Source organism: Mus caroli, chromosome 16, assembly GCF_900094665.2.
Source record: "Mus caroli chromosome 16, CAROLI_EIJ_v1.1, whole genome shotgun sequence".
Classification (NCBI taxonomy): Eukaryota; Metazoa; Chordata; class Mammalia; order Rodentia; family Muridae; genus Mus; species Mus caroli.
Window position 1 is genome coordinate 52,407,558 of NC_034585.1, and position 2,546 is coordinate 52,410,103.

Sequence of the window (2,546 nt, forward strand, 5' to 3'; positions counted from 1 at the left end):
CCAGCCCTAGTTTTTTTTTTTTTTTTTTTTTTAAAAAAAAAAACTAGCTGTAGCATTTATTGCCCAGTTTCTGCATTATCCAGTTTCAGTGTTGTCTGTCTAGTCTACATATTGTCTGTCAAGCTTCTGTATGATCAGTTATTTGGGCTAGCCCTTTTGAAGTTGATGTGCATGCATATCTAACCTCTAGTTGGAAATGTCTATCACTGGGTAAAACTAGAGAGAATAATATAAACTACTTTGATGGACCTTGGTGTTTCCATCATTATCCACTCCAGGCCAATCAGTCTTTCACACACGCCTTTGCCAGCAACCCTTCTTTCCTGCTCTGGTTTGTCTGTTTGTTTACCTTTTTTTTTTTTTTTTTTTTTAACAGCAAATCCTAGTCTATGCCACACCATTTTAAAGTGTTTAATGTGTAGTTCTGAAAACAGTCTAAGATTAAAAAGGAACCGTTTTATTACAAGACACCAAAATTAACAGTAAATCTTAGTGCCATACAAAATCCACTTAGATTCTAAAGTTTCTTCACAGCTTGTTTGTTCGCACCAAATGATGTATGTCTCTTACTGACTTCCCAGAGATGACAGACCTGCTCAGAGTGACTTCATTTTGTCCTACTTTCAGCTAACCTACCTTCCCAGCCCCCACCGACCACATCCTGTTGAACACTCTCAGGCGGCTGTCATCCTGTTGAGCACTGGCAGCCTTGGGTTTTATAACATAAAACAAAGTGAAACTTCTGAACTGAAACATTTGAAACTTCTACAAGGTGGCCTGCCTCTGGCATCATGTGATGGTGGTTTTTAGCTTCATCAACTCTACTTTTCTCTGAACCAAACATTGTTTCCAACTAAAGCCTGTTCTTGACCTCCAGCAAATAAGGGGCTCTTAACCTGACTTTCATTGACTGGCATTCTCATGTCTCAATGGGTACAACGATTAAATGCCAACACTTAGACTTTTTAAAATCAGTATTGTGTGGTGTCTATCTGCACACAAAGATACTTTTCAAAGATAAACTTGGGCTGGTGAGATGGCTCAGTGGGTAAGAGCACCCGACTGCTCTTCCAGAGGTCCAGAGTTTAAATCCCAGGAACCACATGGTGGCTCACAACCATCCATAACGAGATCTGGCGCCCTCTTCTGGAGTGTCTGAGGACAGCTACAGTGTACTTACATATAATAAATAAACATATATAAAAAAAAAGATAAACTTTGGAAAATCACATATCATGACAAGTAAGCAATGCACAAATTAATTAATTTGGTGATAGGCAATAAAAATCTTTGCAATATTAAAAATTATCCTTTACTTCAGAAAAGATAGAAAGGTAAACAAAATTTATTTTTATTTTTTTAATAAATCTTTGAACCGGGCAGTGGTGGTGCACTACCCTCTTTCTTTCTTTCTTTCTTTCTTTCTTTCTTTCTTTCTTTCTTTCTTTCTTTCGATTCATTTTTTCTTTCTTTCGATTCATTTTTTTATTATTATATGAAAGTACACTGTAGCTGTCTTCAGACACCCCAGAAGAGGGCATCAGATCTCATTACAGATGGTTGTGGGCCACCATGTGGTTGCTGAGATTTGAACTCAGGACCTTCAGAAGAGCAGTCAGTGCTCTTCACCACTGAGCCATCTCACCAGCCCTCAAAAATTTAATTCTTTTTTTTTTTAAAGATTTGTTTATTATATGAAAGTACACTGTAGCTGTTTTCAGACACCCCAGAAGAGGGCATCAGATCTCATTACAGATGGTTGTGGGCCACCATGTGGTTGCTGGGATTTGAACTCAGGACCTTTGAAAAAGCAGTCAGTGCTCTTAACCACTGAGCCATCATCTTGCCAGACCCCAAAATGTAAATCTTAATATTAGGCTTTAAATCCTTTACATTTTAAATCACATGTATGTATGTATGTATATATGTGTGTGTGTAGGTGTGCACATATACCTTGTCACATGTGTGAGGAACAGAGAACTTCTTACAGAATCAGTTCTTTCCTTCCTCTTTGGGGTTCTTAGGGCTTAGGACTGGCAGCCTGAGAATTACCAAGTGATCCATCTCACAGGCTAGCAGATTTGTTTTTATAAAGGGCTGTTCTTGGGCCTGGAGAAATGGCTCAGTAGTTAACAGAACCAACTGCTCTACCAGAAGACCCGGGTTTTCACTCCCAGCATTCACGTGGCAGCTCATAACTGTCTCTAACGCCGGTCCCAGGGGATCTGACACCTTCTTCTAGTCCCTGGGATCACTGCATGCATGTGGTGTATGGACATATATACAAAGGCAAAACTCCTTTGTATAAAGGAAAAATGAAGGTTAAAATTGAAAAAAAAAAAAGAAGAAGAAGCTGTACTCATTATATTAGAAATACTGGGCTGGTGAGATGGCTCAGTGGGTAAGAGCACCCGACTGCTCTTCCAAAGGTCCGGAGTTCAAATCCCAGCAACCACATGGTGGCTAACAACCATCCGTAACGAGATCTGGTGCCCTCTTCTGGAGTGTCTGAAGACAGCTACAGTGTACTTACATATAATAAATAA